Source organism: Loxodonta africana, chromosome 5 (genome assembly GCF_030014295.1).
Source record: "Loxodonta africana isolate mLoxAfr1 chromosome 5, mLoxAfr1.hap2, whole genome shotgun sequence".
In the NCBI taxonomy this organism is placed as follows: domain Eukaryota; kingdom Metazoa; phylum Chordata; class Mammalia; order Proboscidea; family Elephantidae; genus Loxodonta; species Loxodonta africana.
In genome coordinates, this window is record NC_087346.1 from 101,979,416 (window position 1) to 101,998,418 (window position 19,003).

Sequence of the window (19,003 nt, forward strand, 5' to 3'; positions counted from 1 at the left end):
CAATTCAAATCTACCAGGGGCTCCTTGGAAACTCTATGGGGCAGTTCTACTCAGTTCTATAGGGTCGCTATGAGTCGGAAGCGACTTGACAAGAACATGCACAGGCAGTTTTTCCAAATCTGTCTTAATCTGGAAGCTCCAATAAAGCCTGTCCACCATGGGTGACCCTGCTGGTTTCTGAAATACAGGTGGCATAGCTTCCAGCATCACAGCAACATGCAAGCCACCACGGTACGACAAACTGAGAGACGGGCGGTGGATTAAACTGCTACTTGGTCACTTTTTAGTAGCTGTACCTCATTCGGATACTGTTCATAGTCCTACTTTACAATTGAAGAAACTGAAGTGAAATCGAAACTGATTCATACTGGACAACACGCAACGATATGTTAGTACAGACATTTCTAAAGCTGGTTTGTTCAGTGCTGGCTGTGTTCTCCTTTCAGTTAAACTCTTCCCTTCAGTTAAATCTGATCTCGCTCTTACCCTAAAGGATAAAGACAACGGGAAACAAATAGAGGCCTGTCTAGAAAAGGGTCAGTATTGGTTAGGACTAACAAACCGTTGTCAGTGAGCACTGTGAAGCTTAACGTGTGCTGCTTGCCTGAGGATTTTGTAATTGTGGCACACCAGTGATGTCTATTAGAATTTACTTCCTGACACACACATTGGGGAATGTTTTTGTCTTTGTCCTGGAAACACAGCATGGATACCACAGGTTGTATCATCTCTTCTTTCAGCATGGATGAAGGTAACTTATACAGGGCTACTCATCCATAGGGAACATTTTTTGAACGCCTAATACAAGGCTGAATGAAACCTGGCCTCTCAGTGCACGGGACTGACAGTCTAGTGAGAGAGACAGATAAGTAAATCGCTAATTTCCAACGGAAGTGACAAGTCCTTTGCCAGAACCAGGCACACAGCCCTATGGGAACACAGGCAAGGGCACAGAAATCAGATGCAGTAGCAGGAAAAGCCTTCTCAGAGGAGCTGATTTTTAAGTTGTCAGCATCAAAGCTTAGCCATCTCTGATGCAGACTTCAATTCCCAGCGCTCAGTTAAGAAAGTACCTCCTGACCCTGCCTTTCTGAGTTCTTAACACATACAGCCAGATTTAGTGCCTAAGCTCTAAGAAGGAAAAAAAGAAAAAGCATAGAAACAAGGGGCCAACATGAGAAGCTCCACCACAGACAGGTTCCAGAAGTTGTTAGAGATGGCCAGGAGTATGAACTGGGCCCTAAGAATTTTGATACCAGCGATGGGACACCACCTTGTGCTTGAGCACTCTGCTTCCTCGACACAGGCTGTAAAAGCTAGTCTGTGACTGCCTTTCCTCTTTGCCAAGCAATGGGACATGGGGAAGCAGTCTTCAATCCCAGGAAACTTGTGGAGCCAAGCCAGTCTGCTGCTGGCATTTGGATCCCTCTGCTCTTCCGGAAAATGAGGTCAGACTCCTACTAACTCCCCAAGGTGACCCTCCACACAAAATGCACCAATTGCCACTAGCATGTCCCAGGTCTTCCACCTTTTAGAGATGCAACACATTTGTGATTCCTCTCCTGCCAATGGAAAACCAAAAACAGCACCTCTCTACTTTGGGATCCGATTCCCCGCCCTGGGACTCCGCTAAAGATCTGGAAGGAAAGTGTAAGTTATTACCTTAGATTGTCCTCTAGGGTTTCCTCATCCGAAGAGAAGGTCCCATTGGTGACACTCTGCTGAGAGTAACTCTTCTTCCCCACTGATTCCTCCCGGGGCAATGAAGTGCCTTTCTTTTTCCTTTTGCCAAACAACTTCTTAAAAGGCTGAAATTTGCCTCCCTTCTTCTTGTCTGCGAATTACAAGATAAACATACGCTGCAGTTTGACAGGGCTGCACCTTACAGCCTAAGAGCAAATTACAGCTGAGTTGCCTCAGACCAAGGCAGCCGGGGCAAAGGGCAGCTATTAGCCAGAATGAGCGACCAAGCCCCGAGCTGGGGACGCCAGGGCCAGCACCGATGCCACCCATGTCCCGTCAGGCAGAATACAAACCAAGGGCACAGTGAGTCTTCTGTCCCCAGGCTCCAAAGAAATGTCTGGGTAGAAAAACAAAGAAGTTCCATGCCTCATGGTGGTCAGCACAGGCCCCCCAGCCCCCCTGCCTTGCACATGCTGCACAAAGGTGGCGCCTGCTTTCTTTAACAAAGCAGGCGGCCAATGCCCTTCTTCACGGAAGAAACTGAGAAAAAGACGCAAGTCAGACAGGTGTTAAAAAAAACAAAACATAAAAATATATATCCTCTTTGAGAATCCTTTTGTTTAGCCTTTATTAAATACAGAAGATAACCGCTAACTCTTGGCATAAGCTTTGGCCCCAATTCCCTCCATGCCCATATATTGCCAGTTTATTTCTCTTGTCTCCTTTTAAAATCTACATCGAAAAGCTCCAAAGGAGTTGCTATGAACACCCTGCCATATATTGCTTCATCTAGTCAGGATCTAGGCTCACTGCCAGCATTTTCTTTAGATTTTAGGCAATACCTTTCACTTCTGCTGCTTCAGATATAAATTCCTTCAGATCATTCCACTCCTACCTTGGAAAAGGGTATATAATCACCCTCTAGTGCAAGAAGCATCTTCTTGGATCTTTTCTTTTTCTTCAAGAAGCTTGAAGAGTCACTTATCCAATGGGCCAGATACACCCTGCTCCTTTTTAAAAATTATTTAACCTTTACCATGTCCCAGGAGCCTTGGTGATATAATGGTTAAGGGCTTGGCTGCTAACCAAAAGGTCAACAGTTCGAATCCATCAGCCACTCCTCGGAAACCCTATGGGGCAGTTCTACTCTGTCCTATAGGGTCGCTATGAGTCAGAATCAACCTGATGGCAATGGGTAAGTATGTACCAAGAGAAGGTCCCTGGGTGGTGCAAACGATTTGTGCTTTTCTACTAACCTAAAGATAGGCCATTTGAACCCACCTACTGGTGCTACAGAAGAAAGGCCTGGTGTTCTGCTTCTGTAAAAATTACAGCCCAGAAAACCCTATGGAGCAGTGCTACTCTGTAATACATGAGTAGGAATTGACTCAATGGCAACAGGTTTTTCCTTCTTCTTCTTTTTTCAATCTACCAAGGAGTCCCTGGGTGGCACAAATGGGTAAGTTCTTGGCTATTAACCAAAAGGTTGGCAGTTCACCTCTACCCAGAGGCACTTCAGAAGAAAGGCCTGGTGATTTGCTTCCAAAAGATTACAACCATGAAAACTCTATGGAGTGCAGTTCCACTCTGCAAAACATGGGGGTGCCATGAGTTGGAATCAACTCGATGGTAACTGGTTTTGTGGTGTACGTGCCAAGAACTTTATGAATATTAACTCAAGTTAATCCTCACCACAACCCTATGAGGTAGACACTACTAACACTCCCATTTTACAGATGAGGAACTTGAGGCAGAGAGATTAAATAACTTGCCTATGTGGTGGGAAACATACTTTTGAAGTTGGAGTCAGGAGCTGTTAGGGAGAAGGAAAGATGAAAGCTGACAATGTGCATGGAAAAATACCTGCACAAAACATAGAAGCACCAACTCCCAGATGAGCAGGTGGGTGCCTGAGGGATCTCCATAAAAAATGAGGTTGATGATGTAACAAGCTAGTCATCTCATTTCTTCTGGCTGTCTTCAGTTCTGCCCTTACTGAGAATTGATGAAAAAATAAAAATTGAAGTGAGGAAGAAGTGGTTCATACCACTCCTCCCTAAGCAGTGGAGTAAGGTTGTGAGGAAGCAGACAGAATAACTGCCCGTTACAAAAAGTAAACATCTGGGATTGTTAGTATAGGTGCAAACAGACCTTCAAACTTCAGCAGTCCCCTGAGACAATGCTGTATTATATGGTACTGAAAAGGAAAGGGTGCTGATAACACATCAAATGCCTCCTATACATACTGCATTGTGCCAGGCATGTTGTTGGGTGCCTTCAACTTACAGTGACTCTATAGAACAGAGTAGAACTGCCCCATAGAATAAAGACTCCTAAGCTGTAATCTTTACAGGAGCAGATTCCAGGTCTTTTCTCTCGCGGAGCTGCTGGTGGGTTCAAACCACTTACCTTTCTGCTAGCAGCCAAGTGCTTAACCACTGTCCCACCAGGGCTCCTACTAGGCATGTAGGCCTCAAAAAAGTCAAATTATTTTCACTGTGTATTTTTTCAAAAGTCAAGGAAGCATGCAATACAACTGAGATAACATCATTTAAAAGTCATGGAAACAGAAACTTGGAGGGTTTGTTTTGAATGGTTACTTGTTTAGGAGTGAAGAGAGGCCAGAGATTTTCATGACATCTACTATCAGTTCCCATGAGTAAAATTTCTAGGGGATGATTTTTAAAAGTTATAAGCAGGAGTTTTTAATGACAATCAATGACTGTTAAAAACAAGTGTTGAAAGAACTTACGTAAAATAAGTTAATTTGCCCACTTAAAAAAATTCTATTAAGATACCACAGATATCTTTATGTTGCTATAACTGGTCTTTTGCACTGACTGATAAAATAAGTTAAAACTTTCTGTGTGACTGCAGAGACAAAAGTATGTAAATGACACCAGATTTCTAGGTTTGGCAGCATCATAGCAAATGGTGAAATAGTGATTTGTGCTATTTTTCACTTATTTCCAAGGTAAAATTCTTCCTTTATACTAATTGCCTTTTTCCCACTGCAGAAATACCTAACCCTAAATTCTTAGTCTTAGTTGAGCAGGAGCCAAGGGAGTTAACTATAATTAAATACAAGTTAAATCACAGATTCTTGGACAAATTACTTGTGTATTTAGCTAATGCGTGACTTGGTCATGCGCTAAGCTAAGGAGGTTGATTAGTTCCCTCGTATTACCTCAGTGCTCAGAATGGTCCCAGCCACCATATAAAATATTTGCTGCATCGGCCATATTGTTGGGGGAAATAGGAAATGAGCAGAACCTGGAAGAAGTTGAATACACACAGGAGGGAAGGAAAAAGCCTTGGGGAGGATGCTGGGACATGGAACTGGGTGGGCTTCTGCAAGCACAAAACAGCTTTCTTCAGGCTACCCATTTATATAAGCTGGTCTATTTTAAGATTGCATGTGACACTGCTGGTCTAACACTTTGTGCTGCACAGGACTGTATATTATATGAGCAATAACTTGGCACGAGTTAAAAGAGGCGTATCTAAGGTATGGATGTATGTCAAGTGCCCTGGGTGCGGCCTGGGGGGAGGGGAGGGCCGCCAATGAGCAGTTTCTACTGGCCATCGAAGTTTTCATCACCAGCTGTGAGAGATCATCCAGCGATTTAAAACTAATTGCCATACGCACTATCTTCTGTAGATATGTCTCTGCAATGAGTACACATATATTATCCTGAAAGATGTGTCAAAGTCCAAACGTCAGATACAGCACTTTCCATAAATTACAGAGGAACGCTGCTTCAGCAATGCCTTAGTGATTATCAGGAAGCTAAAGAACAGTAAAACTTACCTGAATTCTCCATGCAACAACCAATGATACTCCGTACCATGAATAAAAAAGATTTTAAGTCCTAAACATAAGAATCCCTCTCCAGAAGGCAAGGCAATACCAAATAATAATAGACTGGCTCAACCCTAGGAAAATAGGGGTAAATTTCAAGGTAACCACGAAGAAAGGTAATGGATCTACTCATCAAAATAAAGAAAAACATAAACTCTCAATAAAAACAAAATCTACAAAGACAAAAGAAATGAAAAAGAGATCCACAAACAAAAGGAATTCAGCAGAGAGTAAGAGGAACAAAGAAAACATCAGCACCACAAAAAAAGAGCATCATAAAATGACAGCAATAAACTCACACCTATCAACAATCACACTGAATGTAAATGGCCTAACCAAAAACCCATAAAGAGACAGAAAAAACAGGACCCATCAATATGTTGTCTACAAAAGACACACCTTAGTAACACAGATGTATTAAATCAAAATCAAAATGTATCAAAAATCAAAGGAGGAAAAAAAATATATCAAGCAAATAACTACCAAAAAAGAATAGGAGTGGCAATACTAATCTCAGATAAAATAGACTTTGAAACAAAATCCACCATAAAAGACAAACAGGGTGCTATATAATGATTACAAGGGACAATCCACCTCTAAGACTTAACCATAATAAACATCTATGCACCCAGGGCTCCAAAACACATAAAACAAGCCCTAACAGCATTGAAAGGAGAAGTTCACAGTTCCACAGTAATAGTAGGAGACTTTAACACACCACTCTTGGTAAAGGACAGAACTCCCAAAAACAAACTTAACAAAGATACTGAAAAGTTCAAAGGCACAATCAGCCAACTTCATCTCATAGACATAGACAAAACACTCTACCCAATGGCTGCAAACTAGACATTCTTTTCCAACACACATGGAATGTTCTCCAGAATAGACCACATCTTAGGTCACAGAGCAACCCTCAACAAAATCCAAAACAGTGAGATAATACAAAGTATCTTCTCTGACCACAACACCATCAAAGCAGAAATTAACAGGAAGAGCAAGGAAAAAAAATGAATTACATGGAAACTGAATAACACTCTGCTTAAAAACCACTGGTAACAGAAGAAATCAGAGAGGGAATAAAAAAATTCCTGGAATTGAATGAGAATGCAAACACACCATACCAAAATCTTTGGGACACAGCAAAGGCAGTGCTCAGAGGTCAATTTATAGCAATAGATGCACACATCAAAAAAGAAGAAATGGACAAAGTCAAAACATTAGCTACACAACTTGAACAAATAGAAAGAACAGGAAAAGAAGCCCACAGCCACCAGAAGAAAGGAAAAAATAAAGATCAGAGCAGAAATAAATGAAATAGAGAATAGGAAAACAATAGAAAGAATCAACAAAACCAAAAGTTGGTTCTTTGAAAGAATCAACAAAATCGATAAACCACTGGCCAAACTGACAAAATAAAAACACAAGAGGATGCAAATAGCCCAAATAAGACATGAAATGGGGACATAACAACAGACCCAACTGAAATAAAAAGGATCATAACAGAGTATTATGAAAAACTACTTCATCAAATTTCAAAACCTAGAGCAAATGGACAAATTTCTAGAAACACATACCTACCCAAACTAACACAAAATGATGTTGAAAATCTGAACAGACCCATAACAAGAGATTGAAAGGTGATAAAAAAAAAAACTCCCAATTAAAAAAAGCCCTGGCCCAGATGGCTTCACTGGAGAATTCTACCAAACATTCAGAGCAGAGCTTATGCCATTACTACTCAAACTATTTCAGAACTTAGAAAAGGAACTGATACTGCCGAATTCATTCTATGAAGCCAGCATAATCCGGGTACCAAAACTAGGCAAAGACACCACAAAAAAAGAAAATTACAGATCAATATCTCTTATGAATACAGATGCAAAAATTCTCAACAAAATTCTACCCAACAAAATTCAGCAGTGTATCAAAGAACTAATATACCACAACCAAGTAGGATTCATACCAAGTATGCAAGGATGGTTCAACATTAAAAAATCAATCAACATAATCCACCACAAAAATAAAAGGAAAGAAAAGAATCACAGAATCATCTTAATTGGTGCAGAAAAGGCATTCGACAAAGTCCAACACCCATTCCTGATAAAAACTCTTAATAAAATAGGTATAGAAGTGAAATTTCTTAACATAATAAAGACCATCTATGCAAAACCAAAGGCCAACATCATTCTCAATGGAGGGAGGCTGAAAACATTCCCCTTGAGAACAGGAACAAGACAAGGATGCCCTTTATCACCACTCCTCTATAACATTGTGCTGGAAGTTCTAGCTAGATCAATAAGGCAAGAAAAAGAAATAAAGGGCATCCGAATTGGTTATGAAGAAATTAAACTGTCCTTATTTGAGGATGATATGATACTATACATAGAAAACCCAAATGACTCCATGAGAAAACTACTGGAACTAATAGAAAGATTCAGCAGAGCAGCAGGATACAAGGTAAACACACAAAAATCAGTTGGATTCCTATACACCAATAAAGAGAACAATGAAAAGGAAATCAGGAAAACAATACCATTTATAATATCCCCTAAAAAATAAAATACTTAGGAATAATTCTAAACAGGGATGTAAAGCACCTATACAAAGAAAACTACAAAACACTACTGCAAGAAACCAAAAGAGATCTGCATAAATGGGAAAACATACCATGCTCATAGATAGGTAGACACAAGATTGTGAAAATGACAATTCAACCCAAAGCAATTTAAAAATACATTGCAATGTTGATCCAAATACCAACAACATTCTTTAAAGAGATGGAAAAACTTATCATTAACTTTATATGGAAAGGGAAGAAGCCCTGGATAAGTAAAGCACTACTGAAGAAGAATAAAGTAGGAATACTCACACTACCTGACCTCAGAGCCTCCTAAACAGCTATGGTAATCAAAACAGCCTGGTCATTAATCAAAAAAAAAAAAAAAACACAAAATAATAAATGGTGGAGGGGCTGTGGAGAGATTGGAACACTTATACACTGCTGGTGGGAATATAAAATGGTACAACCACTTTGGAAATCAATTTGGCACTTCCTTAAAAAGCTAGAAATAGAACTACCATACAATCCAGCAATCCCACTCCTCGGAATATATCCTAGGGAAATAAAATAAGAGCCTTTACACGAACAGATATATGCACACCCATGTTTATTGCAGCACTGTTTACAATAGCAAAAAGGTGGAAGAAACCAAGGTGCCCATCATTGGATGAATGGATAAATAAATTATGGTATATTCACACAATGGAACACTACGCATCGATAAAGAACAGTGAGGAATCTGTGAAACATTTCATAACATGGAGGAACCTGGAAGGCATTATGCTGAGTGAAATTAGTCAGTTGCAAAACGACAAATATTGTATAACACCACTATTATAAGCCCTTGAGAAATAGTTTAAACTGAGAAGAAAACATTCTTTTGTGGTTACGAGAGGGAGGAGGGAAAGAGGGTGGGAGGGGGCATTCACTAATTAGATAGTAGATAAGAACTACTTTAGGTGAAGGGAAAGACAGCACACAATACAGGGGAGGTCAGCACAATTGGACTAAACCAAAAGCAAAGAAGTTTCCTGAATAAACTGAATGCTCCGAAGGCCAGTGTAGCAGGGGCAGAAGTCTGGGGACCATGGTTTCAGGGGACATCTAAGTCAATTGGCATAATAAAATCTATTAAGGAAACATTCTGCATCCCACTTTGAAGAGTGGCGTCTGGGGTCTTAAACGCTAGCAAGCAGCCGTCTAAGATGCATCAATTGGTCTCAACCCACCCAGATCAAAGGAAAATGAAGAACACCAAGGACACAAGGCTATTATGAGCCCAAGAGACAGAAAGGGCCACATGAACCAGAGACTACATCATCCTGAGACCAGAAGAACTAGATGGTACCCGGCTACAACCGATGAGTGTCCTGACAGGGAACACAACAGAGAACCCCTGAGGGAGCAGGAGAGCAGTGACATGCAGACCCCAAATTCTCATAAAAAGACCAGATATAATGGTCTGACTGAGACTGGAAGGACCCCGGTGGTCATGGCCCCCAGACCTTCTGTTGGCCCAGAACAGGAACCATTCCCAAAGCCAACTCTTCAGACATGGATTGGACTGGACAATGGGTTGGAGAGGGATGCTGGTAAGGAGTGAGCTTCTTGGATCAGGTGGACACTTGAGACTATGTTGGCATCTCCTGCCTGGAGTGGAGATGAGAGGGTGGAGGGGATTAGAAGCTGGCGAAAAGGACATGAAAAGATAGAGTGGTGGGAGAAAGCAGGCTGTCTCATTAGAGGGAGAGTAGTTGGGTGTGTGTAGCAAGGTGAATATGGGTTTTTGTGTGAGAGACTGACTTGATTTGTAAATTTTCAGTTAAAGCACAATAAAAATTATTAAAAAACCCAAAACAAACAAACAAAACAGCCTGGTACGGGTACAATGACAGGTACACTGACCAATGGAACAGAATTGAGAACCCAGATATAAGTCCATCCACCTATGGTCACCTGATCTTCAACAAGGGCCCAAAGTCCATCAACTGGGGGAAAGACAGTCTTTTTAACAAATGGTGCTGGCCAAACTGGATGTCCACCTGCAAAAAAAAAAACAGGGCCCATACCTCACACCATATACAAAAAGTAGCTCAAAATGGATCAAAGACCTAAATATAAAGCCAAAAACCATGAAGTTCATAGAAGAAAAAATAGGATCAACTCTAGAGGCCCTAATATTCGGCATTAACAAGATACAAATCACAACCAACAACACACAAACTCTGGGAGATAACCTAGATAAGTGGGATCTTCTAAAAATTAAACACCTAGGCTCATCAAAAGACTTCGCCAAAAGAGTAAAAGGAGAACCTAGAGACTGTGAAAAAGCTTTAGCTTTTACAAATCAGTCAAAGGTCTAATTTCCAAAATCTACAAGAAAATCCAGGACCTCTATGACAAAAGGATAAATAATCCAATTAAAACATGGGCAAAGGAAATGAACAGGCACCTCACCAAAGAAGACTTTCAAGCGGCCAACAGACACATGAGGAAATGCTTGAGATCACTAGCCATTAAAGAAATACAAATAAAAAAACCCACAATGAGGTACCATCTCACCCCAGCATTACTAGCATGAATCAAAAAAACAGGAAATAACTAATGTTGGAGAGCTGCGGGGGGATGGGAACTGTTATGCACTGCTGGTGGGAATGCAAAATGATACAACCATTTTGGAAAACAATAAGGCGCTTCCTTAGAAAACTAGAAATAGTAATACAATAAAAACCTAAAAAACCAAACCTGCTGCCTTCGAGTAGATTCCGACTGATAGCGACACTATAGGACAGAGTAGAACTGCCCCACAGAGTTTCCAAGGAGTACCTGGCAGATTCAAACTGCTGACCTCTTGGTTAGCAGCCGTAGCACTTAACCACCACACCACCAGGGTTTCCTGTAATACCATATGATCCAGCAATTTCACTCCTAGGAATATGTCCTACAGAAATTAGAGTTGTCACACGAATAGACATATGCACACCCACGTTCACTGCAGCATCGTTCACAACAGCAAAAAGATGGAAACAACCTACATGCCCATCAACGGATGAAAGGATAATCAAACTGTGGCACATACACACAGTGGAGTATTACGCAACGATAAAAAACAATGATGAATCTGCGAAGCATGTCATAACATGGATGAATCTGGAGGACATTATGCTGAGTGAAATAAGTCAATCACAAAAAGACAAATATTGTATGAGACCATTACTGTAAATACTCATGAAAATGTTTATACACAAAAAGAAACAATCTTTGATGGTTTGAGGGAGAAGAGGGGTAGGGATGGAAAAACACTAAATAGACAATAGATAAGTGGTAACTCTGGTGAAGGGTAAGACAGTACACAATACTGGGGAAGCCCACACGACTTGAACAAGGCAAGGTCATGGAAGTTCCAGAGACACACCTAAACTCCCTGAGGGACTGAATTGCTGGGTTGAGGGCTGTGGGGACCATGGTCTCAGGGAACATCTAGCTCAACTGGCATAACATAGTTTATAAAGAAAATGTACTACATTCTACTTTGGTGAATAGTGTCTGGGGTCTAAAAAGCCTGTGAGCAGCCATCTAGGATAGTCCAGTGGTCTCACCCCTTCAGGAGCAAGGAAGAATGAAGAAAATTAAAGATACAAGGGAAAGATCAGTCCAAAGGACTAATGGGCCACATCTACCACGGCCTCCACCAGACTGAGTCCACTACAACTAGATGGTGCCTAGCTACCACCACTGACTGCTCTGACAGGGATCACAAAAGAGGGTCCCAGACAGAGCTGGAGAAAAATGTAGGGCAAAATTCTAACTCAAAAAGACCAGGCTTGCTGGCATGACAGAGACTGAAGAAACCCTGAGAGTATGGCCCCCAGATACCCTTTCAGCTCAATAATGACGTTATTCCTGAGGTTCACCTTCAGCCCAAAACTGGACAGGCCCATGAAACAAAATGAAAGTAAAGGGGCACTCCAGCCCAGGGGCAGGGACTAGAAGGCGGGGGAACAGGAAAGCTAGTAATATGGATCCCAAGGTTGAGAAGGAAGAGTGTTGACATGTTGTGGAGTTATTAAACAATGTCATAAAACAATATGTATACTAACTGTTTAAAAAGAAACTAGCTTGTTCTGTAAACCTTCATCTAAAGTACAACTACAACTACAAAAAAAAAAAAAAAGAATCCCTTTCCAAAGGAGGACCCAGGACACTGAAGCTTTCTTGAAAGTTTGCTCCAAAGTCTTAATTTTTGGTGATACCTCAGTTTTGAAAAAATATTTTCCTCTTCTTCATTTTCAAAATTAAAAACAAATTTCCCACCAGAAACATCTTTAAATTTTAAATAAAACTTAAAAGTTTAGGTTTTCTTATCACTGTTATTGACTGCTCATGGCAATGGGTTAATTTTCTAGGACTAACTTTATAAAAGGACTCAACTACATTTAGGTCCACCTTACAGTTAGACAGCAAGACTTGATTAAATGGCATTAATAGAAAAAAAAAATTTTTTTTAATAGGGAATGAAATTTCATAAATCACAGAAGGGTGTTTACTCTTACATTTAGTTGATCCCTCAATTTTATTCTCAAAGTTCATATAAGGTCTCTCACATCAAAAAAACGAGTACCTAAATTTCATGATGTACTTGCTATCCTATGCCACAATAACCATTAGGAAAATTTGAGCATGTATCTATAAATATTCACTAAGTAAACTATTCTATGATCAATTTATGATTTGGGGGGCTGCATTAGCAGTCTGTCTCCACGCAATCAACTGAATTAATTAGATGGTCATGAGTAGCAGTTGTTTTCTTGATGTTACACCAACTGTGGCTCAATGTGAGTATTTTTGTTGTACAGATGGAGCCTAGAAGACCAAAGCAATTTTAACAGTGTAGTAAAATGGAGCACTTCTACAGCGTTAATGCGAAATATGCCAAGATACAACTGCCATATAAAAAGGGGTATAGTTTAGGAAAGTATTCTCCAACACTAGAGTATTCAAGACTGCATTTTAGAATTTCACAACACAAAATTTGCTTTTGTGGGGTGTTTTGGGCACTGAGAAGAAGGAAGGAAGAGGTCGTGGGGAAGGAAGCAATGTCACTGTTATCAAATTTGTTTTTAACCGAATGCAGCTCTAGTTAGGGGTTAAGTGTGTGGGCTCCAGAGACAAAGGAACTTGGCCCAAATCCTGATCCCATCATCTCCTGCTAGCTATGAAAGGAACATCTGTTTACCAGCCTCTTTTTTAAATTTGCCATCTTAAGCAGTGAGACTGAATTTACAGAAGGGGAGGCAGTGGGTGCCACATTTTCTTAATATTTTAGCATTCTTCTGTTATAATTTTTCACATGGAAGAACCTATATACATGCATATATACTGCTTTAGGGATGACAACAATTTTTATAAGTATTGAAATGAATTCTTTTCATCATTCAGTAATTACTTAAGGGTTTTTTTTTTCATTAAAAAAAGTCCTCATTATCCATTATTTTATGGACATAATTACATACCATTTGATGGCTGTATCATCATAATTACTAGTTTACACAGAAGATTCTAAAAATTAAAAATCACTGAGTAAATCTGATTTATTTTCTACTTGTCATAAGGATGAAATTCTTACATTTTCATTTCTAAACCTAAAGTAATATATGCATACAATACCTCTGCATTGGATTTATATGGTACGCTTCCAAATGAGAAGCAGAAATTCCCTATAATAGCTCATTTTAAATATCATAAATATCTTGGTCTGGGGTTTCTCAGAACATGCTCTATGAGCCATTAAAAACCCACTGCCGACAGGTCGATTCCAACTTATAGTGACCCTGTAGGACAGAATAGAACTGTCCGATAAAGTTTCCAAGGCTATAACCTTTATGGGAGAAGACTGCCACATCTTTCTCCTGCAGTGTGGCTGGTGGGTTCAAACCGCTGACCTTTCAGTTAACAGCCAAGTGCTTTAACCACTATGCCACCAGGGCTCCTATATAAGTCATTAACCAAAAAACAAACCCAGTGCCCTCAATTCCAACTCATAGCAACCCTATAGGACAGAGTACAACTGCCGCATAGAGTTTTCAAGGAGCGCCTGGTGGATTTAAACTGCCGATCCTTTGGTTAGCAGCCTGGTTAGCAGCCGTAGCACTTAACCACTAGGCCACCAGGGTTTCCCTATAAGTCATTATCACGTTCTTATTCAAGGCTGGTACATTTGAGAATCCGCCTAAAATAAAATTAAGTATGTATATATTTTTACAATGAGACCTTTCAGTGTCTAAATATGCTGATATCAATATCGTTCTCCAAAAGAGGCAGAGAATAAATATGCAGTGCTTCCCAAATTTGTTTGATTATGGAAACTTGCTTTCTAGGGCATCTGTCATAACTAGCATTCCTCTGAACATACTCTGGGAAACACTGCCTTCATTACTTCTTTCAAATATCTTTTAGTTTCTTTAGGTACATGGTGCAAATTGTTTACACATTCGGCTGCTAACCAAAAGACTGGAAGTTGGAGTTCACCTCAGGGTAACTCAGAAGAAAGGCCTGGTGATCTACTTCTGAAAAAATCAGCCATTGGGAACCCTATGGAGCACAGTTCTACTCTGATACAGAGTTGCCATGAGTTACAATCGACTCAAGGATAACTGGTTGAAACCCGTTGTCACCAAGTTGATTCCTATTCATAGCGACCTTATACAACAGAGTAGAACTGCCCCATTGGGTTTCCAAGGTTGTAATCTTTACAAAAGCAGATTGAGACATCTTTCTCCCATGGAACAGCTGGTGGCTTCGAACCACCAACCTTTCAGTTAGCAGCCAAGCACTTGAACCACTATACCACCAGTGCTCCTTACAACTTTAGGTACCATATATTCACACACACACACTCTCTCTCTCTCTTTCACATCCTAAACTCTGAAGCACACTGCACAGTAAACATTAGTGAGTTGACTGAAACATTTTGGGCCTCCCTGGTTAAATAAAACTAATGTTTTAGGTCAAATGCTGATTTCAGACATGCAAATAAACGACATATATTCGGACACCAAAACCTGTAAAACCAAACCAGTTGTCGTTGAGTTGATTCTGGTTCACGATGATCCTACAGGACAGAGTAGAACTGTCCCATAGAGTTTCCAAGGAGTGCCTAGTGGATTTGAACTGCCAACCTTTTGGTTAATAGCTGTAGGACTTACCCACTACGCCACCAGGGTTTTCATATAGCAATTGTCTGAATCCTATAATTTTACTAATTTAAGGGGAATTTTGCAACTCTTTTCTTAGCTCTGGAACATCTGAATATTTTTGAGAAGACATTGATAAATTAAAAAATATTACTAGAAGTACATTGTGATGCACAAGTACTCTGTGGCTATCACATTTTTAATGGACCCCATAATTCCAGTACATTTCAATTATGACTAATGAGCTGGCAGCATGTCACAAGGGCTGTGCTATTTTGAGACAGAGCCCCCATAGTGCTGTATTTTTTACCTTGCTTCCTCCCCTACAGTGTTGTATTGAAAAATCATTTCCTTTGTTGGGCTCCACCCTATTCCCCCAGCTTTGCATTTGAATCCTGCTTTTGCTTGGAGGTTATAGGTAAACCCCACTGCACCTGTGTAATATGATTAAGAATGTTGCTGGCTTAAATTGTATGAACTCCCTACTTGTGAACCCCTTTAAAAGTAACTTGCCTGCCCTCACTTGGAGAGGAGTCTTGGCAGCAGCAGCTCTGACCGACTCCACTTCCTTGTGCAATGAAATAAATGTGTCTTTCCTGTTCTCCTACCTCGGTCTCTCATTTATTGGCCAATAGGAGCCATGTTGAATAAGAACCTGGGGTTTCCACCTGGTAACATTTCTGGCAAGCCAGCCAGGGGCCATCTCCTCGATTCCTGAGGTGGACCGGAAAACAGAATGGCCCCAATGTTTGGCGCCACCAGGAGATTTCTCCTGGAGACCTTGGAACAGCTCTGAAAGCGGATCTCTCCTGGGACCCAAACGATGGCTCTGTCAGAGATATGAAACACCTGGGTTGTTTGTTAAGTACCTAGGTAAGGCCTTAGAAGTGTCCCAAGAAGTGGGAGAAACTGACTGTTGAGGACATAAGGAATCTAAGGTTATTTGGTAATATATCTGAAACTTTTTAAAAATATGATTAATGGTTATATTTAGAGATATTTTTATCTAAAGTTTTTTTTTTAAAATTGATTTTATTTGGCCTTTATGTTATACCTGTAATTAATTTTTATCTGGCCTTTCATGATAAGGGTATTATTTTTATAAGTTAATCTTGGTGATATTAAGTTTTGTCATCTGCAGATAAGCTTTTACTTTTCTGATTTGCTGAAAATGTTTAACCAATATATCGCAACAAAAAGATGGACTATACTGGACTTTCAAAAACGGTTGTGACTAGACTGAATAAAATTTCCAGAGCTCCTATGCAGAAGCTGATGGGTTCACAGACTGTGGCTGATCTAGAATCATGTGGAACAGAAATTAACTACATAAGACTGAGTAAACAAAAGGAATCTATGGGTTGCATGTGGGAATGTTGCTGAGGTTTTAAGGTCCTACCTTCTGGATATAAGAAACCATTTTCCTTTCTCGTAAATTATTTAACTAATAGGTTTAGATATTGTAACTCTTGAATTAGAAGTTCTTCTCTCCCAAAAACAATTTTGTGACACTTTTGCTTCTGAGACAATGACCCATGACTGTTAATAGGTAAACCAAGGAGGCGCAGCTTGCGCTGGAGAAGAACACTTAGTATGTTTTAAACAGATTAACTGAAGACCTCCAACAGGAGAGATCCATCCTCTATCATCTCATTAATCTTGTACTCTCTAATAAAAATCTAGTTGTCACATGTGAATTTTTCTATACCTTCTGTTTCCTCTAGCCTTTTTCGAACTGACAGTGAGTTTACGTGGACAATCTCTTGTTTAGGTTCCCGGTGAATGCATGGGCAACACACTGAGAATTTTAAGATTAGCTTTAGGTATTCATAGTAATGATGCTAGTAAATATTGAAAATGTAAATGTTAAATTGTTACACACCGTAAAAACCAGAGTCAAAAAGAAACCCATTGGTCCAACACTAAGGGTATGGCTGTGGGCTTTAATTCCTAGTTATGGTATAGATGATTTGGAGAAATCTCTAACAAACTTATCATTACAGGACAAGTAACAGACGAAGTTCCTAAGGAGATAAAAACACGACAGTAATCTCTGACCTCATTAGCCGAGGTGACATGAGATAACACATTAGCCTTAGATTTTTTTTTTTTATTAGCCCAAGAAAGTATAGCCTGTGCTGTAGCAAATACCTCTTGTTGCATTTGGATAAATAACACAGTAGACATAGAACAGGATATACACAGAATTAGGCAGCAAGCTACTTGGTTACACACTGTAACACCCTTGCAAACACCAGATTTATTTGGTTACCATCAGAAATAAGTACATGGGCTAGATCACTAATGCAAGGGATAGTAATGTTCTTAGTCTGCATCCTGATAGTGTTCAAAAAAAAAAAAAACCAAACCCAGTGCCATCGAGTTGATTCTGACTATTAGGCATAATAAAATTCATCTTCTATTGTCTTACACACCTAAAAGGGCAAAAGAAGGCCTTGGGCTAAAATGTTGATGAAGGTTGAGTCTGCTCACTTCAGCAATGTGGTTGACATTGCTTTTACTTAAGATCCTGGTGAAGAACCAGATGAGTTTAAAGAGCCTGCCATGGCCACCATGTAAGGGCTCAACTAAGTCCAGGTATTATTATCACCCATCTTCGATCAAAAAAAAATGATTCAGGAGATAATACTGGAGCCATTATTTCCAGTCCTTGAGCATAAAGAATATGACCCAGCTGGAGCTGGATTCACAAGGACTCATAAGGACACATCAACTGGGCCCTGAGGTATAAAGACAATACCTAAGACAATCCAGAAAAAAGAAAAAAAAGGAGAGAATCTTTTAGGGAGACACTCACATAAACAGGGCATAAAAGCCACTCTTCTTTCAATATTTAATAAATAGTTATAAACCAACAAGAGGTTAGCAGCCACAATGAAAGGCCTAGGTCCAGTATTTGCCCCTTCCCAAAAATATGCCAAACAATTTTGAGCCAGGCTATAGTTCAAAATGGAGACTGGTCTTGAATGATGTCCAAAAAGAAATGGGAGGAGTGAGACAGAGCCCCCACAGTGCTGCATTCCTCCCCTACAGTGTTGTCTTGAAAAATCCTTTCCTTTGCTGGGCTCCCCCGACTCCGACTTTGCATTTGAATCTTGTTTTTGCTTGGAGGTTATATGTAAACCCCATTGCGCCTGTCCAAGTATGATTAAGAATGTTGCTGAGGCAACTTGTATGAATGCCCTACTTGTAAACCCCTTTAAAAGTCACCTGCCTGCCGGCCCTTGGCAAGCAGTCTTGGCAGCAGCAGCTCCAATTGATTCCGTTTCCCTGCACAACAAAATAAAGGTGTCTTTCCGGTTTTCCCATCTCAGTCTTTCATTTATTGGCCAACACGAGACATGCCGAGTAAGAACCTGGGGTTTCCACCCAGTAACACTTTGGTACCATGCGATAACAAGATTTAGGACTCAGATTCTACTTCCAGAGGGGTCCTATGGCAGGAACCTTGGGCAGGGATCATAGTGGCCAGCCCATGTTGGAGAATGCCAGGCCCTGGACATTGGGGTGTGCTGGCTACGGTATGTATGGTGCTGTTGTTGTTAGGTGCCATCGAGTTGATTCTGACTCATAGCGACCCTATCTATGTACAACAAACAAAACACTGCCCGGTCCTGTGCCATTCTCACAATCCTTGTTATGCTTGAGCCCATTGTTGCAGCCACTGTGTCAATCCATCTTGTT

At 40.3% G+C, this 19,003-nt stretch overlaps 1 protein-coding gene across 1 annotated transcript in view; it reads right to left on the bottom strand.

The window, feature by feature from the left end:
• Nucleotides 1-19,003, bottom strand: part of CRACD (capping protein inhibiting regulator of actin dynamics) — a 176,584-nt gene that overhangs the window by 67,358 nt on the left and 90,223 nt on the right. Inside the window, exon 2 of the mRNA XM_010595691.3 lies at nucleotides 1,663-1,834. The gene's annotated coding sequence lies outside the window, so the exon portion shown is untranslated. The remainder of the gene's footprint in view (nucleotides 1-1,662; nucleotides 1,835-19,003) is intronic.